At 35.5% G+C, this 27587-nt stretch overlaps 1 long non-coding RNA gene across 3 annotated transcripts; it reads left to right on the forward strand.

The window, feature by feature from the left end:
* The first annotated feature begins 22260 nt into the window (after window positions 1-22260).
* Window positions 22261-26788, forward strand: LOC141577357 (uncharacterized). 3 transcript variants are annotated; one of them, XR_012506232.1, is made up of 7 exons: window positions 22261-22400; window positions 23902-23977; window positions 24263-24378; window positions 24484-24565; window positions 25219-25257; window positions 25861-25926; window positions 26724-26764. It is a non-coding gene; the product is annotated as an uncharacterized LOC141577357 (long non-coding RNA). The 3 variants fall into 3 exon arrangements; XR_012506233.1 differs by lacking the exon at window positions 25219-25257 and having other exon boundaries at window positions 26724-26788; XR_012506231.1 differs by lacking the exon at window positions 26724-26764 and having other exon boundaries at window positions 25861-26185.
* Window positions 26789-27587: the final 799 nt, after the last annotated feature.

The raw sequence follows: 27587 nt of genomic DNA on the forward strand, positions 1-27587 counted from the left end.
GACTATAGTTCCTTGTGCTATATAGAAGAAATTTGTTTTTAATCTATCTTTATATATAATTGTTAACATTTGCAAGTCTCAAACTTCCAAATATATCCCTTCCTAACCCATTTCCCCAAGTAATCATAAGATTGTTTACTATGTCTGAGAATCTGTTTCTGTTTTGTAGATGAGTCCATTAGTGCCCTCTTTTTCTTTTCTTTTCTTTTCTTTTTTTTTAGATTCCTCATATGAGTAATATCATATGGTATTTTTCTTTCTCTTTCTGGCTTACTTCACTTAGAATGACAACCTCCAGATCCATCCATGTTGCTGCAAATGGTATTATTTTATTCTTTTTTTTTAATCACTGAGTAGCATTCCATTGTGTAAATATACCACAACTTCTTTAGTCATCTATCAATGGACATTTAGGTTGCTTCCATGTCTTGGCTGTTGTATATATTGCTGCTATGTACATTGGGGTGCATGTATCTATTTCCTTAACTAAAAACTCTCTCATCTTTCACACATTCATGCTATTTTCTCTTAACAAGTTACACTCTAATTTGTTTTCAGAACTCTTCTTACATGGAGAACTGTCATAGCATAGTGATTAAGAGTACAGATTTTGGAGCCATATTTCCTCGGTTTTACTTCTTAGTAGTTATGTGACCTTGAGCAATTTTACCTACCACTCTGTGCTCTGGTTTCCATAACCCTAAAAATGAGGCTAATAATAGTACCTTGATAGTGATAATGTTACTTTATCTAAGGGGCTAAAAAAACAGTGCCTGGCACATGGAAAATACCCAATGTTAGGTTATATATTTATTTGTTATTATTTATTTCTCACATTAGAGTGAAAGATACATGAGAAGGGGCAATTTGTCAGTTTATTTACACAATCTTCCTAGATCCTAGAAAAAATGCCTGGCCTATACATGAATAGAAAGACCAGAGTTAAAAAATATACATACAGATGCAAGAAGATATCAACAAATAATTATAATTAAATAAGATAATGCCCAGAAGAAATATTCAAACAGGGGAATTGGGAGAAGAGAGGATTATAAAGAAAATCTATCTGTACTGTTTTGAATTAAATTAAATTGTTCTTTTAGCTTCACTCTTGTTAGCTCATTTCTGCATCCATCCTTCATTTAATATTTTACATAGGTAAGGCTAACTTGCCTTGGCTTATCAACAGGGCAAATCATGTGACATCCAAGATGCTCCATTTGAAAGCATGCCATGTAATGCAATTAAGAGAGGACCATGTCAGTAAATAGGAACCTGGATTCATTTCTTGACTATACCACCACAAGGGATTGATACTGCTTTGTGTCTCTCATCTTAGTTTTATCATGAATGGAACTGGATTAAGTAGTTACTATTAACCTTCTAGCTTTCTAATTTGTTGCATTTTTGTGGTATGCTCTGACTTTTTCCTGAATGTTTTCTATCTTTGCCCTCTCTCTGTCCTCAATTGGATATCATGGTAAACAGAGCATAATTGCAAAGATAAAAATAAGGCACAGAATTATATGCTATACATGTGTACTCACTGATAGTTGAATGTTATGCTATTTGGATTAGCATGGGTAATAATTTCTTATCTTGCCCAACCAAATATGGTAATATGAATTGATGTCAATTGATAGGATAAAGCACATGAAAATGAAGCAGTAAAAGTAAGTGAAATAGAGAAAAGAAGGGTACCAGATAAAATTACAAGTGAACAAAATGAGGGCAAGCAGATTCTATAGCCATCATAATTTATATATTTCCTATGGCTTCAAATTCTTTCTGGTTTCACAAATTAACCAAAACTGCTTCCTAGTGGAATAAGAGAATGGAGAAAATCAACAAATATGTGTAATCCTGAATCTGATTTCCAAGTGGGCATCTGATTCAGTGAGGATGTGTTGTCTTCAAGTTGCAGAAAATCTGAATAATTTTGGCTTCTACTGTAGGCACTTGTGTGCTTTCCTTTAATAGAAATTCTAGAAAAAGAGAATATCAAAAACGGTGTTCCAGTGATGGAATGATGGAATCCTTTTCAAGCATTCTGCTGAGTATTCGGGCTACTCCCCCATTCATCAGATGGTGCTGAGGTTTCAGTATCACATCCTCAGTTAACAACATCTGAAAGCAGCAAGGAAGAAGTGTGTGGAGGAGATCTTTCTTACTACTCTCCCTTTTCATCAGGAAGAAATAATGTTCCCTGAAACACCAAGTATTTTCTCTTATGTTCTCTTTGAAGACAATCCCTGACAAACTAAGCCAATTGGGCTGAATATTGGTCATTTCCTGAGTTTAAGGTGTCATCTGAAAACACTGATAACCTTATTAAGTTTATTTGTGGTTTTTAACAGAGAAGTGGGAAGGAAAGACAGGCTTTTGGGATCAAAGGGTGTTTGTTTATCTGTAGTTGTTCTTGCTTTTCACACGTCCTTTAATAGGTAATATTTCTAAACAAGGTCTATATTATTTTTGGCCTTGTATAAGGTTGTGCTCCATTTCTTTATCTTTTATTTTAATATGATTGGTCCCTCAGGCTGAATATCCCCACCGCCTTCCCAGGAGCAGGAGGTGAAAAGATGGAGTCCTTCTTTGGAGTTTTGCTGTAGGCTTTTGTATAAGTAAAGCTGATAAACACACATGGGAACATTCCTGGACCTACTATGTGGTGGTGCACTTAATGCTTTTTAGATTTGTAAGTATCATAACTGCTGACTTCCATTGATCTTCACAAAATGAAAAATAGAAATAAGTTGTGAACAAATCACTCATAAACTCTTTAGCCACAGTTGAATCAGTCATTTCCTTGTGATGGCATTTTGGGAAAAGAGGGTTACCAATAAAGCAAAGTCCCTACTGGGAGAGTTTCAACCACCAAAACAACAAAACAAGTGTTAGATATGACACTGTCTTCTTAAGAAGGTGCCCTTAACATTGGCCAGTATATGATTTTTGTGTGTTAGTGTCAGTGTATGTGTGTCTGCATGTGTGTGTATGGACTAAATTATTAAATATCAGGGCTGCTGTTAATTCTTAGAATTATTTGTATTACTAGGAATAAAGAAGTATTCCATAAGGGCAAAACATTTGCCATAAATTTTTGTGTCCTTTATTATAGTATTTTAATAATTTGTCAGAAAACTGTATACCTATATATTTTTATTAATTATATAATTTATTGTAACTTCATAAATAGTAACTATATAATTTATTACAATAATATTTATAATAACATTAGAACAGTTTAAGGTGCTCAAATGTTTTATTATTTTGATATATAACAGAAATATGTGAGAAATTATCATTTAATATATTAAAAAATCAAATAAGGATAAAAATTAAAATAAATTCTTAAATGCTAAGTAGTACACACATTTCATGTTGTCATGGCAACCTAAATATCAGCGATCAACTGGAGCATCAGGCAGAATGGCAGACAGCTTTAATGCATTTGTTTTAGAATCTTTGCCTCCTGTAGTGATAGTTTATGCATTTAACTACAATTTCATTCATGTATTATCATCTAATGAGTAGTATAAATGACTGTCAATGAACCAGATATGTTACTGTAGAAAATATATTTTTAAAAGACATGAAATCAAAGTGAATATTGTACAAGTACCATAAATGCAGACTTCCTTCTCATCACACATTAATTACAATATTATTATTAAAATTCTCTCAGTACAATGATTTTCAAACAGAATAACATATATTCAGCTCTTAAAATCATCTTTATATGAGTGTCCTGTTTTCCTGTGGAGTTTCAAGTTAAGTGACCATTTCTTCCTCTTTTGCTGTTGTCAATCAGCCGCATATTCAAAACATAGAGCTTACACAGTCATTGTCAAATGAAGGGCCAATCCGAAGGAAAATAAAGAAAAATAATTATCACGGACATCCTTTGAAAGCAGAATCTAAATAGCCAAAACTAATGCCAAGTAAATGCAAGGGTTTTTTTTTATTTTTTTCTCTCTCTCATTACTGCTGTGTTTCCTCTGAGAGTAAAATTCTTTTTAAAACTGCTATATAATTTTAGTTTTATTGAAAAGTCTCCAATTGATTCTAAATACATGAGAATTTACATCAACCTATCTGAGACTGGCCTTTGGGGGTAGGAAAATGGATATTTCTGCCTCTTGAGGTCTTCAGGGTTTTTACAAGAGACAAGATGACAAATGCTAATGTCATTGTCCTGGATGAGCATATCAGTGATTTGATATATGACATTCTGTTTTGAACCACTTGTTTGGGATATTGAGATTGAATGCTATTGCATCTATGTGATTGAAATTTTATTAAACTTTATTCTCCACCCCCCATATTCACAATCAAATAACAGGGGAAATATTAAATCCGTGGTTATAGACTATTTCATTATGTTTCATTGATGGATTTCAGACAAACACACAATCCTGATACTTATCACAATTAAGTCTCGATAAATGCTCTATCCTTGGTCACACTTTGGGGAAAAAATATCAAAGTATTTTGAGAGAAGTCCTTACTGTTTATGAATACTAGCTTTACAATTGGTAGCCTCCACTCCAGTGTTTGTGTTTTGGTGCCAGTCTAGCAGTTGTACATTCTTAAATAATGTCCTAGGATTTAAATTTCCTAATGTCCAAAATTACTAATTTTTTGGCTTCAATCACCAAATATGTACTGATGCATCTCTCATCTTTATTTCCAGATTAAAGAATCTTTGCATTCATCTTAATTTAATGTTAAAATAAATAGCAAGGTGAGTGTTTAGATTTACCAAATTCTCTGTAACTTACAGGTTACTATTTTAGTAGGTCATTTTAGGATAAAGAATAAGAGACTTTGTTCCATTCTAAAGAATGTGTTACTAACCCTTTAAAATAATAGAAAAATTTCAGTCTTTTCTCTTTAGAGCTTGAACTGAATGTAGGCATTAAGAAATAAAGAAATTGTGGTAACAATAGAAGTTACATATAGAAAAGTAAAGAAAATGATCACTTTTAATTCCTAATTTTAATGACTTTGATAATGATAATAACATAAAACTATAGTATAAAAGTCTAGATGTTCTAATAATTTAATGTATTTTATCCTTTAAAGCCTCCCCGATAATTCCATGAGCTAGGTTTCATTATTAATCCAATTTTACAATCAAGAAAACAGATATTAAGAATTTAAGTTACTTGTCCAACATCACACTACTTATAAATGACAAACTTAGTATTAGAGCCAAAGGAGACCCAGCTTTTTACACTAGGTTGATACTTCTTTCTCATAAATTTCAGACATCTTTGGTGTCCAAACATCACAAATATCTCCCTGCTTCTTCTTAGTCTATACATTGCTTTTATCCTGCTACCTTTTGAATATATATGAACCAGAGTTTAGTTCTAAGATTTTATATTCTCACCTTGTACCTAGTTAACTTGTTAATGTAACTAGAGTAATTTACTTCACAAGGCAGCAATCTTTTGGAGATTAAGACATTTTTACTCCATATTATTCAGTGGCTGCTGGAGGCATCTTGCCAATGATATTAAATATTAAGTGCGATTGAGCTCTGCAGTCATCACATAAGGTAATACAGGCAGACTTCCAAGTTTTCATGCTGTTGGGTGTAAGCCTCCTGGGAACCATGTGATAGCTCTGCCCAGTTTGCCATCAAGTAGAATCTCATACAAATCAAACCCTTCTTGCATTTCATCGAAGAAAATTTGCAAAGACTTGTATACAAAAATTCTTCCCTTTAATGCATCAAGCTTGTAAATATCTTGTGAACTTATTTGATGGCAAGTTGTTTTCCAAGGCAGGGCAAACTTCTTCAATGAGGAAAATTCATTTTTAAAAAAAAAAAGCATAAAGCAATAAAAAAGATCAACTTATATCACCTTTAACAAATGGAACTAGGGGACTTAAAGTTTTTCCTGAATGTTTTTCCTTTGATGAATGTGGTTAAATTTTATGTCACATATCTAAGGACAAAATGATGAGTTTTCATTCTTTGATTTACAAAGGCCTCTCATCTACTTCTGCTCTTCAACACACATGCCACTTTCCCCTTCATAGGACAGTAGGGAAGAGAGTTCTGGATTTAGAAATAAGAGATCATTGAGTAATAGTCCTATTTAAAAAAAAGATCAACAATCGCTTAGGCTCCTACATATGGATATGTGTAATGCAGTCTTTCTTATACGCATAATGTGTTTTAAAAATAAGATACCAAGTGCATAGTTCACACATAAAAAAGGAAGTCCTCTATATAAGTTTACAAATATATATAATGGATATTTTGTATGTTTGCTTGTGGGTGTGTGGATGTGAAACTAAGTAAATGTATTCATATACACATATATATATATACACATACATATATATACACATATACATATATATATATTTATATACACACATATACATATATATATTCAGTGCTGTTCCAGAAGGTAGATTATTACCTACATTTTTCAGACATACTGGAGGTACAAATACACTAATAAACATTTTTCAAAGACATTAATCCATGCATAAAGTCTCTACCAGTTTACCTATTTGCTTAGTTTCATCATTTATATTATAGTGGGCCTCATGATGTTAGATATGAATGCAATATGGTCTATTATGTCAGGCCCCAGGTTGTTAAACACTCCCAGTGAGCTGGTAACCTTTTCAGAAAATTGCATTGTCATAATACTTGTCAACCACAAGCAAATATTAAGAACTTACTTCTTCATTGTGCATTGCTAATTGCAGGACAATTAATTGAAGGGTTTTGTGACTTACAGAAGCAAAGTCCGTGATCTCTCTGGTATCATAGACACAGTTACATAAAAGCCTTAGGAAATAGAGATAGGAAATGTTAATTAAAAATGAATATTTGGATAAGTGCTAGAACAATATAAAACAGACATCCAGGAAGCTTTTCATATAGAAACACCAGAGAAGAATGCCATAGAGGTTTGAAAGATTTGGAAAAAATATGTAGAGTGAGCTGGAAATTAGACATATGTTTTTAAAGGAGGAAGGGATATTGATTTGGAATTGGATCAAACATCTACCTTCTTTATGTGATTTAAAGGACTTTTCAAACATTTCTTCTTCAATGATTTGATGAACTTAACAACCACAAAACAAGTTTTCAGTAATTCCTGTTAATCCACTGAAGAACTTCATTCTAACTCAACTATCCACATATATATGAGTTTTATGTTGTTATTAGCTTGTACTAGCAACCATCACCCATAGCTGAATAAATAATTGTACAACTATTTTGATGTCACAATTTACAATATTCTCACTCTTACATTTGAACCTGAATATAATGTGAGTTAAGGAGGACATGGTATATATTTTTTCAATTTTGCAGATGAGAAAAATGAGCATGGCATCTTGAATCAGATATACTTGATTTCAAATTCTGGCTTTATAACTTACCATCAATTTGCATTCCCATGCATTCTTCAGTATTTTTTAAATAAAATTGTTTTGAACAGTTAAATTAAATAGGGGAGGTAAAGCTGTTAGTACAGTCTAACAGATTAAGAAATGGTAGTTATTTTGTTTTAAATTTAAAGCGAACATTTTCTCACTCTGTCAAGTTGAATGCTAAATCTCAATCATTGAGGTATTTTAGAATTTTTGTATACTAGACAGTGTATTCATAAATATTCATGCAATTTAACTTTTAAACCCTGAGCTGTATGTTTTGGCACATATTCTATTCCCTATGTAATGACAAAGACATGCGAGTCCCAGTCATTAAGTGGAGTTAGGTGAGGCAGAAAGGAGAAATGACACTGATAAATAATTCCAGGCCATTTCTGTGAACCACAGATGTTTACATCAAGCTGATTAATATTTTCATAATTCACAATAGATTAATTTATTGTGGGTTGCCACCTCCAGCTCTTTTATAAATCAAATTATTAAAATTGTATTTAATAAATCATTTTCATTTTCTAAAAATATGTAAAAAATTTAGCTGTCATATTAACATATATTGTGAGTCCACAAAGGAAGATTTTTTGAACTCTAACTCTCATAATACAGAAAGAGATTTAATATATTGAAATACAGACAGCCTTTGAAAACATTTGAACATCATTATTAGATAATAAGTTTAAGGCAGGTGTCATCTTTTCATCTTTATCAATCGGATCAAGTTTGTCCAAATATTGGTCAAAAGAAGAATCTGAGTCTATAATCTTATTCCTGTCTCCTGCCCTGACAAAGTTTTAGTTTAGTTTCTTTAGAGACCTCTGTTGGAGGTACATATTTCTTGTTAACAACCTTCTTTCATCTCTCTATATATTTTCTTCTCTCACATTTTATGATTATAGTTTTCATATTATCTTTAAAATTATAAGCAGATTATTCAGAATGGTTTTGTAATCAAGTAAGTTAATTATTCATACTTGACCCTAACTAGAAGCAAACCTATAAACTAAAAATGCTATTAAATAATTGATTTCCTGTCTTGTTTTAAGTGACCTGTTCAAACTGTGATTGTTAATTTTGCTGGAAATTTCAATTTAATTTCCTCTAAGATAGCATGAAGTTATTTTACTAGTTTCTTCTCTCCCCATCATGTTTTTAAAACAATTTTCTAAATGTATTATTGATGAACTTTACCTACCTATCTATCCATCTATCCCTTCCCTTCCTCAGGATTTAACTCATTTCTCATCTCCACCCTTCTGCTTATCTGTTGTGGACTGAATTGTGTCTTTCTAAAATTCATATGATGTCATGTGATGTCCTAACCCCCAATGTGATTGTGGCCATACATAGGACACTTATGAGGTAATTATTTAAATTAAGTCATTAGGGTAGGACCCTAATCCCACAGGACTTCTGTCTTTATAAAAAGAGGAAAAGATACAGGTTCTCTCTCCATGTACATACAAAAAAGGGGACATATGAAGACACAGAGAGCAGATCATCATCTACAAGGCAGAAAGAGAAGTCTCCCAGAGACCAACCTGTTGGCAACTATATATCAGACTGCCAGCCTCCAGAATGGTATGGAAATAAGTGTGCCTGTTGTTTAATCCACCCAGTCTGTGGTATCTTGTTATAGCAGCCTGAGCAGTCTCAACCTAAGCAACCAATTTCTACCACCCTTTCAGATTTCTGTGTAAATATTACCTTTTCCAAAGCCCTTTCTATCAAATCCATTTTCATCAACACCACATTACTAGACTTGCTGCATTTTTATATGTTCTAGCTAATACTGTTTTGGATTTCTGTCACCTGTGACTGATATAGAAGCTTCTTCAGTTTAGAGACTGTTTCCCACCAATTAAACATCCTTAAGACCTATCACAGTGAGTGGTGAATGTTAGGCTACAAGAAATATTTGTTGAAGTGCATTTTTGGAGACATATCAGTACCTGGAAGGCTAGCTATCGTAAAGTTGTCAAACAATTGCACATGTTCAAATTAACTTGAATTGAAATTCTAAAGACCTTTTTTATGTGATAAAATCATGGAGTTCTTCCCTCCAGTGAAGTAAAATAGCTACCAATGAGAGTATTAATTATATTATGCTATATCAACTCAATATACATTTAAGTGGCCTCTAAAAATAATGATTATGAACTCTGTGTAGCATTGTGGAAACATTATAATAAAATGTATGTGAATTGCATGTAACATAATAGAAACATTATAATAAAATGGAAAAGACAGGAGGTGAAATTGCTCATGAACTATGATTCCAAGTGTTAACAGATTGAAACATGAGAATATTTAGAGAATAATAGTTATAACATGGTGTCAATATGAATATTTTCTCCATTTTCCAAATTTCTGTGTTGTTTTCTATTTTCACCATTAAAATATTAAATTTACTTAAAAACGCAAGGAAACATGTGAGTAGCATAGATAATACGTATTAGAAGAATATGTGTTAAAAAGGTGAAATAGCATGGCAGCTGGACTCGTGGGCATGGGCAAACTGGATGGGGTTAAATCTCATATTTAATGCTTACTAGCTTGATGATCTTGAAGAAGTGATTTGCATGCTCTGAGACTTCATCTCCTTGTCCTTTGAATGAGAAATGATATTAACATAATGCCCACCAAAGACCTAAGACTGCTGGAGTATCAGGAGTGCTCTTAAACGCCAGCTAATAATTTCCAATACAGTGTAAACTCTGTGAGGCTAGGGACCTGTGAATTCACTACTATAGATTAGTGCCTGGCATTTGGTAATTTTATAATACAACTTTACTTATAGATAAATGAATAAAAGGGTGAATGTAATGAAGCTAATAGAAAAGACTTCATAGAAAATCTAGGAATTTTGAAGAAAAGAAGAGCAGGACTTTATATACATATACGTGCATATATATCTATAATTTCATTATATGCCTGATGTCTAAGCAGATAACTAAATAAACAAACACTTTTTGCTTCCTGAAGAGAATTAATCCAATTTTCCTTTAAGTTGTTTCCTGAGTAAGATAGTTTTTTTCATAAACTGCTTTAACCCATACCTTGTGATAATTTACTGTGTCTCTGTTCAGAATGATTTTCTTGTGATAGGTTAACTCAGGTTCTAGTAGAATCAGCCATGGTAAATATGTAAAATAAAATTACTGTAAGAAAGGTGAATAACATTGGTAAGATCATTTAATATTTTTGGAAGAGAAAAAAAGCAGAAACTGCCTAAAACTTAGAATGCCCCTAGGAACAAGCTGCATTCCCTGCTTTCAAAATCCTTCTTGCTACTTCTGCTCAGTGATGGCACTGAAATTCACTGATGCCTCTGCACACAGTTTTCTTTTTTCAACCTCAGGTCATATCACATTTACAGTTTACTGTCTTAAAAACACATCTGGAATGCACCCAGTGTATTGATTATCTCTCATATTTAAATTGAAAAATATAATGGACTTGGAAGAGAATAAACCAAGTGGTGGCCAGCTTTCTCTATCACTTTTTCTGTGTGTAGCACAGCAGATATATCTAAACATTTTCAGGATAAAAGGAGATTCAAGTGAGCCACTCAGTGATGTCATAATAAACTTCCTCCCCACGCACACATAGGAGTGTAACACTGACTTACATGTGTTCCAGGAGATAAACCACTCACCCATTCTTTAGGAAATAATTATGAATGGAGTAAGTCAAAGTGTGTCTCCCTGTCCCCTCTCCAGCCCTTATTAATATATTCATACATCTATTGATTGAAAAGGTTAGTCATTCAAATATATATACTATGTATTCATCACACATTTTCTCTATGCTAAAGGCCTGTGGAATTTTTGCATTCCAAGAACTTACATTCTAACTGGGAGAGAGACACTGTAAATGAAAAAAAATAAGTAAAGTAATTTCAGAATGCAGAAAATAAAAATGTAAAGAAGAAATAAGGGGGCAGAGGTATAGAGTGAGGATGTTTTCATGGCTATTTTAGAGCTAGTGTTCTGAATGTCTTCTCTTAGGGAGTTAGATTTCAAGCTGGGGTGTGACAAATGGACACTCAGCCACAACAGGATATTGGGAGAAGAGAATGTCAGGCTTAATTTCCAAGGAGGATAGTGGCTTGAGGTTTCCAAAGAATTGAAGAAGAAAGGGAAAGAAGGAAGAGGGAGAGAGAGAGAGAAAGAGAGAAAAAGATGAGAAAATGTTAGTGGGATTGAAGAAAACCATGACAAGTTTTATGGGGTGGATGTGAAGGAATAATATGGGCTCAATTTGGCCATGAAAAAGTCTTAGGTATTCTTCTAATTTCAATTGATCTTCAGTGGAGCATTTTCTCTAAGGCAGTGATATTATCTATTAGATAATTTCTTAAAAAATTTACACACACACACACACACACACACACACACACACACACACTACTCCAACATCTTTTGTCTTATGAAAAAGTTGTCTAGACACAGAGATAGGACACCATGTACTGAAAGATGTCCAAAGGAATCAATGTGAGAACTGAATTGTGAAAGCTTTGAGTTCCAGTCCAGATAAACAAGAGGAAAAAAGCACTTTTTAAGTATTTAAGTATTGGTGAATCAACTTTACACTAACATTTTTTAAACCCTTGATTTTGTCAAAAAACATAAATATCAGCAAGATGCAAAAGAAATTTTTGGACATCCCTAAAATTTTAAACAGTCTAGACGTGTTTGCTTAAAGGTTGAGCAAAGGTTGAGAGGTTGACTTCTCAAGTATCTGCATATATTTTATTTACTACAAATATAAAAATTTCTTGTATAACAGAAACAGAATAGAAAGTGGTTCCTCAAAAATATGTTGGTGTATATTTGTAAAATATCTACCATTTATTGGACTATTACACTGTTCTGCACATATTTTAATTTTTCAAGAATTCAGATTTGAGGAGGAGGTTAGAGTTCAGTGGTAGAGTGCATGCCTAGCATGCACGAGGTCCTACGTTCAATCCCGGACCTCCATTATACAAACAAACAAACAGACCAAATTACCTTGGCCAACACTCACCTCAAAAAAAGATTGTGTTAAAAAAATTCAAAATTTACATTGACACTAAGAGGGAACTATTATCATGTTCAATTTCCTGTTGAAGAAAATGAGTTTCAGGGAGGCTTCCCCAGCTCATTTCAGATGGCAAATGTCAGGGTAGGACTAGATCTGAGCTCAGGTCCACCGAAATATTCTGCTGTCCCACACAGTTTAAACCATGGCTTCTTTCAAAGCATGCTTGAGTATTCAGCAGTAGAATGTGGGTTTCTTTTACTGTGTGGCTTACTCTGAAAACAGTAAAAGCACATAAAATTATGAAAAAGAGGAAAGAAAACATATACATTGCTTTTTTGTAATTTTTTTAAACTACTCTATATCATTCTCCTCCTCATCCTCTTTTCTATTGTACTTTCTTACTTAATGGCTTCAAACTTTCTTATGTCCCTTCTTCATGTCCTTTTTTGTACTGTGCTTTCTTTGTGGCATAAGCCTTTATTCTTAGATCTACAGTCTTATAGTACATTTGTGAATATATCATATTTTTAAGAGAAAAATATGTAATATATATATGATCATAGAATAGCAAACTTTATAGGACTCCTAAATCTATAATTTTATACAAATATTTTTGTCATTTTTAAGCTTATAAGCAAAATCTCCATGTGAATAGTATGTTTGCAAATACACAGACACCAAATATAAAATGATATAATTTGGAATTTTTATATATTAAAAGCTATGGAAATAAGCCAGAAGCAAAGTGCTTATAATTGTTGTCATGGCAGAGAGAAAGTTATGTAGTTTACATAGCCTCAGAGCATCTGTTATCTGAATATGAACCAAAAACACTCTTTAAAAGATCCTGGGCACATTAATGGAATCATGATTTCCCCTAAAAGTAAATAAACCTATAGATTAATATTACAGGAAACTGTGTAAGAGGATATAGTAAAATATTTATTCAATGTTATTTAAAAAAATACTACTTCTGTTCTACCACGTGAAGACATCCAAGTATCAAAAATTTGAGTGGAAAGAACAAAGGAAGAAAAAGAAATAAGTAGAAAAAAGGCTTGCAGTCAATTTTCCTAGAAGCAGTACCTTTTTCCTGGGCTTGGCACTTTATAAAATACAATTGTCTATGCCTGCTCTTCAAATAGAATCATTTATAAACATTGTGCAAATCTTTATTATAAATTTCATAGCTCCTGCCAAAATTAAGGATATTTTCTTACTTTGAAAAACACCTCATTTAATTGTTTTAACTGCAAAATTAATGAAATTCAGAACATCTAAGAAAAATTACAAAACAAATGACTAACATATTTTATAGCACCTCCTATTCAAGAGATGGAATCTGCATCTCAGTTCTGTGAATCTGGGCTTGTCTATGACTTGCTTTGACCCAGAGAACCTGACAGAAGTAATGGTTATCTTTTTAAGTTGTTAAGTTTCCAGGTGTTTCTTTCATTCAACACAAAATAACTGAAACAACACTGACCAACAGGAATTGGACAAAATTATTTCAATAAATTTTCCCTGACAAATTAAATATCAAGTGATATCTAGATATTAAGTTCACTATTCATGCCCCCTGCCAGAATGTGGCTTTCTTCACCTGTCTAGAAATTCTAGAGACCCTGAGCTGTGGTTGCTTCTTTCTTAGAAAGGATGGATGAGAGTGGACTAGCCTGCTTATTGGCCTTGTCCTCTGTCAGCCACATCTGAAGGTAGCTGCTCATCTAAAGGTGGGATTCTGCACTGTTCCTATTTATTATTTTCTCCAGAGCAGAAACTGTGGACCTATGGTTACATGTGATCACAATCCATGGAAGGACACATCACCATGGTCTTTTAAATAGATATAAAATGTCAACAGGCCTGGCTTATTAACACATACAGGTCCTTAATAAAGGCTTAGGTAAAGATGATCTTTGAGCTTCAAAAATGAAACAAAGAGCTATTGGAGGTCATCAATGAGAGGATGTGACTTCAGCTGACTCATGAGCTGGACCCACCAATCAGAGGCTCCTCAACCCCTCCCCTGCCCTTGCCATGTACCTTCTGACCACCTTTCCCACAGCTGGAGCTGTTTTCAAGGACTCAGCCTTGAGAGAGCAATGTATGATGCAGACCATCTGGAAAGTACATGTGACTGAATCCAGTAAAGGCCTCCAAATAAACTTTTAAGATTCTCGTGGGCAGGTTCAGAAGTCTATTTGTCTCACAGCCACCCAAGACAAACCTCATATGTAACTTCCCATGCTTATTAAACCTGCCACCTACCAGTCTGGAGTGGTTTACCTCTTTCTTCAGGCTCTCTTTGCCCTCCATGCATGGGGTCAGTTTTTAAACCAACAAAAGCAGCTTCATTTCTCTTATGTGGCTATTGGCAGAAACCATAGATTGAATAAAGCACATCTGGTTACTACCTCCATCTACCTTAGAGGGTGGAGGAAGAGGGTAAAGGATAAAGGGCTCCTGACTTGAGTCCATGATGTTTGTAGAGAGGAGATTGCTCACTGCTTGGTAGTGAGTTCTTGAGTGCAGTATCTCAGCTTTACTACTTCAGACAAAGGCAGTGATTTTCGTAGGGAATGGGTGACAGCTGCGGCACTGATTCCACCAGGTATCCAAGGAGGAGAGGCTGAAGGATTATGCTTTTAAGTGGCCAGGTGGGTTGCTCAGAGTTTTTTATTTATTTATTTATTTTTTTAAGCAGTAGGTCTCCACCTGGAGTAATTCTTCCCTGGGACATTTGGTAAGATCTGCAAAGATTTTTGATTGTCATACTAGGAGTGCAATGATATTGTGATCTCGTCTAAGATGCTGCTAAATGTCATAAAATGTACAAGTCAGCATCCCTCCTCACTCCCTCCTACCACAGGCACACACACAAGCACAATCCCATCCAAAATGGCAATAATGCCAAAGTCCAGAAACCCTGGTCTAGAGGAGCCAGGCCTTCCTTCCCAGATCAGGAGCACACAGGTAGTTTTTGCTCTCAGTCTTTCAAATTGTGTAATTAAATCCCAATGACACTTCAATAATTGAAACAGAATGGTTGTGCTTAAATTTAAACTACTCTATTATAACGAAATAATGTTATCCTATTTAAAATTTACAGGGAACAGATTTCAAATGATTTAGGGAAGAATCTGTTATTCAAAGGGAAACAATAGGCCCAGGTCCCCAGTGTGGGATTCCATGAAACAATTTACATAATACATTTACCATTTAATATAATAAACCCTCCCTTATTATACAATTTTAGTTTTATAAAGAAGCTTTCATGTACCTTGTTATTAACAATAGCCCCAAATCACTGCTTAAAAGACTCATCTGTTACCGAAGTTGTAAATGAATCATTTCCTTGTGATGTCAGGGATCTTGGGGCCCATAAAAGGAATTTTTTTAGTGTCTATCAGAGTACACTACAAAACAGATATCATTAAGCATATGAAAAGCAATATAATGCCCTTGCTTTTTGAGAAGACTTAGAAGAAAACACTTATTTAATGAGATCCTCACACTGAACATTATACAAAGAAATGTGCAGCTTAATTAGGATTAAATTTAAGCCTTGTTTAAGTTGTAATTTAAATTATGCTTTTATGTTAACTTTTTTAAAAATCTATTTATGTGTATTTCTGAAATTTATTTGGATGGATATTTAGTTATATCATATTTACTCCTCTCATTCTTTCTAAAATAGAATCTAAAATAGATTGAGGGTTGTTTATCATCTGAAAGTTAACACTCAAACTATAGATGATTTTTAGCTCCTTACGCCGTTCATTTTTCCCTCCATTGTGAACTGACCAAATGCTGTAGTTATTTAGAAGTCTTTTCCATTGTCTCCTGGAGAGAGTGAAAAGAAACAGAAATGGGATAGGAGAAATTAGCCTAATGCATTGACTTTAGAAGAAATAAATGTGAAAGCTGTTATTGTACAGTTTTGCAGTTGGATAACTATTGTATAAAGTGACAGAAAACCAATTTTTATAGAAGTTTTATACCATTAAATGTATACTTAATTTTTTTTGAAATTCTTGTTTTTCCCTTTGTTACTTACAGATCAAAATTTATAATGAGTGCTTTTTGTTATTTTTTCTTCTCCATGAAAGTCATTTTGATAATTAGTCAGTTTATTACTGTGTTCCTTGATTTTAAGTTATTTCTGCTTCTTCATTACCTTGATTACATTATCTTATACAGTGACCCAAAAAACTGCTCTTACCCCTTTTATTTACTGATTGATAAGGCAGTGAATATAGTTAGCAGAAATTTTGTAAAAACTGAAGTGTGTCATGCATGTGGAAGGATTTAATTTTATTTTTCTTGAATCTATATCCTGACATTGATGTTGTCATTCAAAACTGCTTTAAGCATTGCTTTCTAAATTCTTACATTTATTCAACAAATATTGAATACATGTAACACATCAGAATGTCCTTAGACAAAGGGATATAATGATTAAAACAAAATATGCCTGCCTCCACGAAACTTGCATTATAGCATCCTCTATCCTTCTGATTATGGTGTTTCTCTTGATTCTTTCTCAATCTATGCATTCATCTTTTTAACAAATATTTATGGTGTTCTTATGTGCTTGGCTTTGTTCTACATGTTTGGTACATAATGGTGAGATGATTACTATCTTCGTGGTTTTTAACTTAGAATGGGGAAATGAATATTATATAATAAAGGCAGACATGAATACAAAATAATGACATTTTAAGTACTAAGAAAGAGATAAGTGCTTTGTAAGAAAACAATCTGGGTAGCAGATACTTGTATAGAATATGCAGCCCAATATTGTCCTTAAAGAAGTAAATCAACCTGAGAGCTGAGTGAAGAGAAGGAAATAGCCATGCCCAAGAATTCAAATTCATGTTTTTCTGATAGAATATCATCACATTTAAGTACTGAGATGGGTAAAAGTCACAGTCTTCAGTACACCAGAGTCCAGTGCAACTGAAATTCAGTGAATAAAAGGAGAGAAAGATATTAGAAGATGCTGGGTGGTGGCCCTGATGCTGAAGATCAAGAAGGTGTTTTTTGGAAATATAATTATCAGGAATTGGTGATTTTTTGTATGTGAGGACTAAGGAATACAGAAGTATCAAGGATGGCCCCTAAAATCTGAGCTTAAGCAGCAAAATAGGGGACATAGTTTCTGGAAGGAGTGAGATGAGTTTGCAAAATGTGTTAGAGACACCCTTTCTGGCATTAAAGCAGAGATGTCAGGTGGAAAGCTGAGTATAGGTCAAACTTCAGAGGAGGTGATCAGATTGAAGTTAGAGGTATAATGAGAGATATCTTGGGCTGCAATTATAAGTCATAAAAACAGGTTCCCCAAAGAGTGTCTAGAGAAGATACTTCCAGTATAGATTTAATAGTAAGGTTTGAGTAGAGGAATAAAATCTGGGAGCATGCACTAGGAAATGGAGATACAGAAAAAATAGAACAAAGCTTTGACTTCTAGGGGATTAAGGTCAAGCTGAAGAGATATACAAGTATCTGAATAGTTATATGATAAAGGTATGTACTAGCTACTAATGGAGCACAATGGAGGAAACATTTAATTCTACTGAGGGTAGTTCAGAGGAGTTACAGAAGGATAATATGGAGCAATTCTGAAAAATCTTCAAAATAAATAACAAGCTAATAGGACACAGGGAAGAACATTCTGAGCAAAGGATTTGAGATTAAAAAATTCAAAGCATTTGAACAATTGTAAATAGTTCGGCTTAATTACACGGTTATAGCTTGTTTCACAATTCAAGATTTAGGTTAACCTTCACTGATGTACCTTTCCACCTGCATTTTACATTCCTGTAGTAATTAACAAATCATATTGCTTTTGCCCTCTCATTGTCTGCATTAATATTTTCTCTCCTGGCTTGTCTTTAATCTGCACACTAAAAAGAGGAGCGTAATTCCTTTTTATAAGCAAATGCTCATGCAGTTCTATGCAAAGAGCAGATGGCCTACAAATGTATCATTTTCTAAACAACTGTATTCTTGTCCCTTTGTCCTTGGTGGAGATGGAGGTAAAACTTTTAATTAGTGTGAAAACCAAAATAACTGTATCCAAAATATTACAACATATCATTCTATCCTATCTGTGATGCCCTGATGTAAATAAAACAATTCAGTGATCTGAAATTAACCTGTAATTAAAGTGTTGAGAATCAATCAGTACAATTTAAGTTTCATTAAATTCAAACACACTCAAAATTGAATCAATTTATTAAGCTTACTTATTTCCCAGCCCCCAACAGACACAATAATACCAACATGTAACAAGTTCACATATAAACAGCTTCACTATTCCTCTTACAGAAGTGAGACTACAACTTCCCAACTAGAATAAGGTACACTCTAAATGCAAATTAAAAGCAAGACAAGACACTCTAAATTGGAGATCTGCTTGCTGTTGGTGAGAATGCCTTGAAGTACTGTTTTTGATCTATATGCAAAAGTATAGGGACACACACTTGTCAAAAGAGAATACAAAGTTCAATCTAACTGATCCATATTGTGCAGATTTTCCCTTCATTCAGTGCAAATTTAAAATGTATAAATTATTTTGATCAGAATTCAGCAATAAAATCTTAACTCAAAAACAAAAACAACAGAAGTGTCTTGTTCACACAATGCCTGTGTGTCTTTGAAAAAAGAAAACTACCTGGAAGCAATCGTCTCTGTACCTCTCTGCCAATTTTGATTAACAGATTCCCTCTTCTTGACTTGGAGCAACTCTCTTAGAATCATAAATTGTGAAAATGAATTGCACATTAAAGGTTCTGGCACCCGAGGACCTTGAGTTTTCCAAATTATGTTTTTCAAGACATTTAACTAAATGCAACTATTGTGTAAGGAGACGGTAGTTGTCAATATGAACACTTCAATAGAGTAGAAGTTGTCATGTTGAATTTTTTGCATTCAATTATTCATTCTTTTTTATGTGATAACACATAATCTATGAATTATTTGTTAACAATCACAATTAAATTTGTCAGTTTTTTTTTTGGTAAAACCACTACCAAAAACAGCAATGACTAAACATGCTTTTATAAGGATCAATCAACCAATGCAGTTTAACACATGATCCATTAGAACCTCTCTTTTCAAAGCCTGGAGTTCTTTGACAGGTGCAAAAAATGTACATACTGTATACATTACAGAAGAGATCTTACAAAATTCTATCAATAAATATCCACAAAACTATTGCATGTCACTGCTAAAATTCAGTTTCACTATTCTGTTGAAAAAATTCCATTGGTTACATATCTCATTTAAGTGTTGGAAAGAATACTCCATGACTTCTAAGAAATGATGGACAATGTGAATTAAATAGCTAATTAACTTAAAATCAAAACTACAAGTTACATATTTGATAAAAGTAATCTATATGTGTGCTTATCACACTAATATAATGTAGAATAAGATGGCTATAATTGTGGAAGACTAGATCTACAGAGGCAGTAAAATGGTCCTGCTAGCTAGTAAATCTGATTATTAAAATCAGGAAGGAATAAGAAGAAAGTAGGGAAGAGAGGGAGAGAGGAAGACGAGAGGGAGTGAAAGAGAAAAAGGAGGGAAGGAAGGAAGGAAGGATTTGTAGTCAAACTGTTACATGTCAGGCCCTAAAATAAATTCTTTCCTTAATTCCATGAATTCACTTATTACACAATATTAACAAATTACTTAAAGAATGAATCAAAACCATATAAGATATTATTTCTCATGTAATGGAAAAAATAATACGATGAAGCAAATTAAATCTAATAGTGTTAAAATATTCAAAGCCTTTCTAATGATAAAAACTTTAAATATAAAGTATTCTACTTCAAAAATGCTTTCAGAGATGTTATCAATGGTGAGAGGATGTATATATCATATATAGTTTTCTGTTTATGAATTTGATTATATTATAGCAATGGAAAAGTGTAATATTAAATTTAAAAAATGCATATCAATTGAAGATATAAATTAATCTCAAATTTGGGTTGTAAATAATTTTATATTTAGCTTTCAGTTTTCTTTGTTTTTATATAATTTTAGGAAAATAATTATCATACATAAATGTACAGATCTGAGTCTTTATCTAATATGTCTCAATCTCAAGAGTTCTAAAACCCCTCAATTTCCTTCTTTCCTTTCTTCTTTTCTCCCTTCTTTCCTATTCCTTTATTGGTAATTTAGGGTATAAAAGTTATTTGTTGGCAATATTTTATCAGAACTTATAATGTGAATGAAGGATGAAAGATATATACATATATACACACACACATATAGTGATGATCCAACTTGGAATAAATATTTCCATATTTCTATGAAAAATTGTGAATGAATTTAACGATAGTATGTTATTCCTTAACATTTTTCATAATATACAGTATATGTACTTACAACTTTATACTGTGAACTTAATTGTTTAATATCTACCTTCATGCATGGAAGAGTTTTTATGTTATTATAAAGCATACTTTAATAATGTGATAAAGGAGAATTACATGGTGTTAAGAAATTATGTTAATGTAATGGGCTTTATGAATTCACAAATTAGCTGAGCACTGAGAGTGATTGGAATTAGATAGGCAAATCTCTTGAGGGGAGTAGGGCATTGATGTGTAAAAGATTATTTCTGAGAGTGAGAATAGCATGTGTATGGCCCTGTAGAATGAGGCAACATAGTAAGTACGAGGATTGTAAGAAGTATATCTATGGTAATGATCATGAAGGTGAACAAGGAGTGATTTGAGGCAACTAACAAGGGTAAGGCCAAATATATAACAGTCAGCATATTACAGCAGGCTGTCCGGCGAGCCGGCCCTCAGCCCGCGCCGAGGGGTGGGCAAGCGCCCCGCGGGGGTCTCGGGCTCCCAGCCCACTGCCCCGCCTCCCTGCCACCCGCTAGGCGTCGTCCGGGAACGCCCCTCGCTGAGAGAGACCCTCAATCACAAGTCACCCCGCCCTCCCCACCCTCCTCGCCGTGCCACGCAACCCCGCCCCTGAACCGCCCTCCCGATCTCCGTGCAGTACCCCTCTCCCCTCGCCGGGAAGAACGCAGTGACTCCAGCAGCCCTGGCGGCTCTTTGGGCCCAAGGGGCGGGCGCGGCAGCCATTGGCGGAGGCCGCTGCCTCCGGCTGTCAATCCGGCGGCCCGGCCCCGCCCCACCGGCGGAGCGTGGCAGGACGCAGGGCCGCGGGGGCTGTCGGGACGGCTCCAAGATGGCCGCGCGCTTGGGGTCCGCACCTGCTGGCGGCCCCGAGCCCCGTTCACTGCCACCGCTGCTGACCAGAGCCGCCGGTCGGCCCGGCGACTCCAGGGGCTGACCCCGCGGGGCGGGAGGCCGCCATGGCGACCCTGGAAAAGCTGGCGAAGGCCTTCGAGTCCCTCAAGTCCTTCCAGCGGCCGCCACCGCCGCCGCCGCTGCCTCAGCCGGCACCGCAACCGCCGCCGCCTCAGCCCCCTCAGCCGGACCCGCGGCCTCAACCGCCACTGCCGCCCACCCAGCCCCGTCAGCCGGCACCGCAGCCGCCGCCGCCTCAGCCCCCTCAGCCGGCACCGCGGCCTCAACCGCCGCAGCCGCCGCCTCAGCCCTCTCAGCCGGTACCGCCGCCGCCTCAGCCCTCTCAGCCGGTACCGCCGCCGCCTCAGCCCCCTCAGCCGGTACCGCCGCCTCAGCCGGTACCGCAGCCGCCGCAGCCTCAGCTGGTACCGCCGCCGCCTCAGCCCCCTCAGCCTGTACCGCAGCCGCCGCCGCCTCAGCCGGTACCGCAGCCGCCGTCGCCTCAGCCGGTACCGCAGCCGCCGCCGCCTCAGCCCCTTCAGCCAGTACCGCCGCCACCTCAGCCCTCTCAGCCGGTACCGCCGCCTCAGCCGGCACCGCAGCCTCAACCGCCACCGCCGCCTGCCCAGCCGTGGGTCAGGAGCCGCTGCACAGACGGTGAGTCCCTGCTGGCCCCTCCCCAGCCCTGCGCGGGTCTCCGTCCCTCCCTTGGCCTCCCCTGAAGGCCCCTGAAGGCCCCGAGGTGGTCCGGGCCCCAGGCCTCTGCTTTCCCGGCTGCGAATCTCGGGAAGGAACGGTGCTGTGTTGTGATCCGAGGCCGCGCGTCCCGTTCGGCTTCTTCTGGGCCACTCCCACACCTCTCCTCCTCCGGGCCAGGTGTAACATTTTGTCTTCCCTTTTCAACTGACGGTTTAAAACAGTGTTTCAGATAACTGTCAAAACACTATGCACGCAAAACCCTAGGTTAACTTAAGGGAAGGAGTAGGAGAGAAGGGGGAAAGGAGAGAAGTTCACTGGTCACTTCTGTGGGGGTGGGTTAGATGGTCACAGTGGTGAACGCTTAACTGCTACATGGCCCCCTGCGCTTACCATCATAGTCGTTACTGTTACTAACCCCAGACAGCACTGGTGTTAAGGAGGCATGACTACGGAACAGGTGCTCATTGAGCTTAATTTTACACAAACAGTAAGATTTCCAAGGAATCAAGACAGGCAGTAAACGCCAGCTGCAGAGGACAGCTTGTGCAGGGTTGGGAAACAGCATGGCATGATCAGAACTTTAGTTTGACTGGCTTGAAATGTAGAGGGAAAGGGAAACTTCACACTGATGAATCAGAGAGGAGATAGCTGTTTTTATTAAACTAAAATGGTTAAATGAGCCTTGTTGGTTAATGATATGCCTTAGCAATGTGAATTTGGATTCTGCAAGTATTTTATAAGTTCTGTAAGAAGCTTGTTTTAAAATTTCAGAACTCTTAATGTATTAGAAGTTCAGTTTTATTTTATAAGAATTTTTTTTTAAAAAGTCTTTATTTAACTCAACTAGAATGGAGTTCCTTTAACATAGGAGACTTTATTATCTCATGTATTAATACCTGCTAGAGGTACACAATGACAAATGTGATTTATAAACAGACACATGCAGACACAAGGAAAACAGAGCATGTAGCTTCAGTAACAGTTTAAGAGAAAAGTCAGAAACAGAAATTTTCCCTGGTCAAAATATCAAAAAAAGCACCTGGGGCTTATATCCCTTAATTGATTTGAGCTCTAAATGGACAAATACACATTTTTTAAAAAAAAAAAAATGCTAAGAACAAGATTCTTTTTCACGTTGAATAATAATTTTGAAGTTTAAATAAATACCAACAATAGAGTTATGAGGGAGGAAAAATATAAAATACTGATTTTTTTTTTTTAACTTCACCATAAGGTGCATTCTTAAATACATAGGAGAGAACTGTCATGATTTGTGCAACTCGCTTGCAAATAGTTCAACAGTATTAACGATGATTGAATTTAGGTGGTGGGCATATGGGAATTTATCATCCTATTAAACAGTTTTCTGTACTTCTGAGACTTATAACAAAACATTGAAAGGAACCTGTTAGACATAATGCTGTATGTGAAGTAATTTGTTCCCTTTGTGAAATTCTAGGAAGGTTAAAATAACATCAAGAAAATCACAAGCATTTACGATGTAATCAGAACTACCTGAGGATCTGTGAAACTTGGTGAGTTGGTGAATTTTTTAAAATGTCTTAAAACATTTTGTTTTTACAAAGATTACAGGAGTAAGAGAAGATAAATTTTAATAAACTCTTAATATTTTTTTCCTGGTTGATGTGATATAATTAAATGTGGGGAAAAAAAGGTAAATTCTAAAAGGAGACACTACCTTGATGGTTTTCTATGGAGGAAACTCAAGCAGGAGGAAGTTTAATTTAAAAACATAAATTACTGCTCTTTGTAATACATTCTAAGTTGTCATTCTTTTGAATGCCTTCCTTTCCAGATAGGTGTGTTATTCTGGGAGATCATCAGGACTTCTGGGTATTTGGAGGTATTGACCTAACCAGTGGAACTGCTGATTTATAAGAAGTTGTCCAGAATTTTGGAAAACTGATTAGTAGAGGTAAATAATGTTTCCTTGGCAAGTGATGACAGAAAGTGACTTGAGTGAATTTTCCTTTGTTTTTAGGCAGATGTACCTAACCATGTATGTTAACAATGATTACAGGCTGGAGACCAAGAAGAACTACCATTTTTGCCGGCTGGGATGAAGAAAAAATTGGACTTCTGGGTTCCACAAATGGGCTGAGGTAACTAAGACAGAAAACGTATCTTCTTGGTCAACATGTAACTCAGGGTAATCACAGATGTGTTCCATTACCTGATATTGTTTTAATTTGGATAAATACTCAAGAAAATTTAAGAAATAGAGTTTGTTTTTGCTTTTACATCAGTTTGGCAAAACAGAGCAACCTCTTAATTACTAAGTACAAACCAATTTTTTCATTATTTTTAAAGTATTTTAGTTTCTGTTTATATTTGTTTTGTGATAAGTAAAATCTGTAAGCTCAGAAAATAGTCAAACCTAGGAAGCTGCTTCTGACAAGTGAATTAGCTTATTGAAAATCTGATATAGATCCTTGGCATTAATTTTCAAGTTTTTACAGTTTCCTTGGATTTCTTCTGTCTAGGAAAACAACATGCTCTTTTAAGATGACTATACTCTGATTATAGTCTCTCCTTTATGGATTCCATACTAAATTGTAACCATACGTATATTTTACCATTTACAAAAGTGCCTGATTGGGAAGTATAATATATTGATTTTGTAAATTGAATTACTCTAAAATTTCAAGGATTTATTTTTAATTCAATTATGATTAATTTTCATTTGTCACTGGCTCTTAATGCTTTATTTTAAAGTGTCTCTCATAGGCCCCCTTCTTTCATCTTCTTCCCTTAGGCTCTCTGTCCAGTAACTCTAAGTTCTTACATGTTCAAGGTAGGCTTGTGTATTTTTTTAAAGGCAGGTGCACCAAAAAGCACTTTCCTGTGACTATCCTCTGTTTTGTTCATCATTTATGAGTCCAAATTTTATAGAATTGGTTTAAAGAATATCATATCTTTCTTATCATTGTGTCTGGTTTTTAAAATGCTTTCCTTCTGACTCATTTCTGCATACTTTAAAATAATAATATGAATCAAATAAGTATGGGAATAAAATCACAGTTACTTGTATCATATTTGATTCCATGTATATTGCAAAGTCTTATTATTATGTTGGCGTTATGAACATGCATTTCATAATACACTTATTTACATGAATCAGATCTTATTCATTAAGGTCATTTACTTTTAGAAATATGTAATTTCTTGTGAATACATGTATATAGAAATACATGTGTCTTTCTATAATTTAAGCAGCTTAGAATACAGATAAAATAAATCCAAGACACAAGATAATATGCCTTGCATTAATTTAAATTCATTTGAATTAAAAGACAATTTGAATATTGTTTCCCATTTTCTACTAGCTTCTTGATCATATTCAGCAGCACATTTACCTTTACATATAGTTAAGGTATCTTTTTTATTTCTACTGTAGCTCTGTCATAATGGAAACTCTGCAGCAGAATCAGCTGTCATCTATCCCGTGTGGCCAAGTGCAGAGGTGAGAATTCTCATTTGTGGGATGACCAGTCACAGCTTTAAATGTTTTTACTGTAACTGCTCTTATAAGGTAGCAAGCTAGAGAGAGAGAGAGAAACAGAGAGAAGAAAAGAGCTCTCTCCGCATATTCCCATGTGTATGATGGCATTAGTCTTCTTCTGCTGTATTTTTCTAGAATGTGTGTGCGTGTGTGCATGTATGTGTGAGAGAGAAATGTCTTGTCTTTGTCCTAATAGCCACTCTTCTCTCCCTCTAGTTTTTTCTCTATCATCCCCTCCTTTTTCTTTTTCATCAATATCTTCTCTTTCAAAAAATTCTTGATAAATCAAATTTCCAACTTCCTCACTTTTAATATGGTAAAGTTACTTGGATCCCCAACGTCAAGGGGTCTCATACTTTAATGTCTGTAAGGATTGCCAGGGACACCTTTTAAAAATACAGATTTCCAGGCCTTACTTTGAGCAGTTCTCTTCCAGTAGATCCAGGGTGAGGCTGAGCATCTCCGAGCCTTACCCCTTCATATTATGGTGCAGGGGATCAGGGACAGTTTTCCTCTGGGTCTCCCTGCTGTTGCTATGAACAGTGGCTACAGCATCACTAATATTTTTCTTTCTTGTTTTAATTGCACTAGTATTATTAACCAGTTAATGGCATTTTCTTAAAATTATGGTCAAAGGCATAGGCATTTGATTTATAATGGTATCTGCAAACCACTCTTTTACTGAATTAATTTGTTTTGCTTGTATTTCCACAATTGTAAATGCCGTGAGTTAAGTGACTGCTTTGCTTCAACTACAGGAGTATGTGAAAACACTCCAGGAGAGAGAGGTTGCATATATCAATGCAGACTCATGCACAGAAGGTAAATTTTATTTCAGATTGTCATTAAATAGTATACTAGTATTTAAGTCTGTCAACTCCAACTCATAAACTAGGATTATCCTCTTTCTATGAGATGCCTCAATAATACCTCCATTTCTCCATTTTACCAGAGAGAACATTATTATGATTCAAATGAATCAATATGATTCATAACTAAGCTATTGATCCTAATTTCTTTAGTATATTTACCATTTGCCTATCTTGGATTACTACTTAAAACTTTAGTACTTTTGACATTCTTCCTGTGGAGCTATTTTTAAAAGTTGGGCTAAAGTATTTCATACAGAAATAGTTCCTGTATGCATTGGACCAACTCTGAAATAAGCACCCACTACAGACTTCCTTTTGACCCTGACATGTGGCATGTGCATCTGTAGGCTTTCATCGTGTTATGGTCATTTCTAGGTAAGTGTCACAGGATACATGTTAGTTACTGACACGCTCTAGTCTAACGTCTTGATATTGAATTGAATGAATGAATAAAAACGTGAACATTATGGCCTTACCACTTCCTTTGCCAAAGACCCCTAGGTACTGCTGCCATAATGAGCAATAGCCCTTAATGTTACTGCAGGAGCTGCGGCCTTAGCAGCAGAGTCTGCCTCTGCAGTCTCCTATCCTGAGTGTGTGCTGCAGCCTCTCTGGCTCCTGAAGAGTTATTTCCACCTTGTGTTTAAGTTTTAGCCAGACTGTCTGTCTGTCTATTTATCTACCTATCTATCTATTCTAAAATTTTATTTATTTGTTTTTACTGAAGTACATTTGATTTGTAATATTAGT

Source organism: Camelus bactrianus, chromosome 4, assembly GCF_048773025.1.
Source record: "Camelus bactrianus isolate YW-2024 breed Bactrian camel chromosome 4, ASM4877302v1, whole genome shotgun sequence".
NCBI lineage: Eukaryota > Metazoa > Chordata > Mammalia > Artiodactyla > Camelidae > Camelus > Camelus bactrianus.